Below are 1,337 nucleotides of genomic sequence, written 5' to 3' on the forward strand. Positions count from 1 at the left end.
TTTGCTTCTGGAGTGCTAATCTGCTAAGTGACATTAAGAGGATTCAAAGGGAAGAGTCTGTGCTCTGACTTCAAAATAAAAGTCTATGCACTTGTAGAGAGCTTGGTTTAGCTCTTAAGTAGGCCTGTGGAGGTGGAACATGGGCCAGGCTAGAGGAGGAACATACTGTAGCTTTTGCTATGTGCTAAGACCGTGATCAGGTTATTGTTGGCTTTCCACAAGCCATCCAACACCCATGCCCAAACTTTAATTTCACATGCTTGTGCACGGACACACGCACACACACACACACACACACACACACACACACACACACACACACACACACACACACACAACTATTGAGGTCTTTGTTATTTTTTTTATTTACAGGCTCATTTCAAGACGTAATTGTAACAAAGCATCAAGTATCTAATAAGGAGGGCTGTTATCAAGTCTTGAACTGGATAGTAGACCATTTTTCACGCTATTTTAAAAATTTACATATAAAAGTGGTGATTGTTGGGTTTCTTTAAAAGCTGACACAAACTGCTTAGGCTACTGGCATTACACTTAAAGGGATAGTTCCCCTTTTAGAAAAATGTTATTATTTCACTTCCCCGAGCTGTTCTGTAGGACAGTAGTGGTGCTATGTTCCTCTCATTGTTACTGAGTGCTGGATACTGGCTGGATTCACCAAACACCAACTGTTAGCCTGCTGTTTTTGAGCTGGACTTCCCCCCAGCTAACACTCTCAGCAATAACAAATTGTTAAATAAACAAAGTTTAAGTTTGATGATTTATAGTAGATTTTCTCCAGCCCAAAATTGCGTAAAAAAAAAACAAAAAAACATTGACTGTGGCAAATGAGATGTGTGAGTGCTCAGAACAAACACAGGATTAGCTGGTAATCATCTGGCAAATGGTTCTGAAATTGTAGCTAATATCTGCCCTGGATGGGCAGGCTAACAGTTAGCATTATGAATGGAGAGATAGCAGCACTCAGTAACAAGCAATCTGTCTAGACAAAGCTGGACTTAGCAAAATAAGGTCTTTTCCTCTCTTTTTCTTTCAGCAGCTTTTGGTATAAAACATCACATCAGTCCAGGGTGTGGCAGTGATATCACTTTACATGATTTTGAGGTATAAGCACTTTACCACTCTGCTGTCTGGGATGCCCAGTGTGCAAAGCTGCCTGGTACAGCTTTGAAAGGCCATACGTCTGTCAGTTTTGTTCTGAATTTTTCTGGACTTTCTGAACAATCTCAGCATTCAACATGTGTCTCTAAGACTTTTCAGAGACCCACTTTCTGTATAAACGAGGTTTATTACATTTTCAAAGTTATGCCAGGAAACAG

This window comes from Myripristis murdjan, chromosome 16 (assembly GCF_902150065.1).
Source record: "Myripristis murdjan chromosome 16, fMyrMur1.1, whole genome shotgun sequence".
Classification (NCBI taxonomy): Eukaryota; Metazoa; Chordata; class Actinopteri; order Holocentriformes; family Holocentridae; genus Myripristis; species Myripristis murdjan.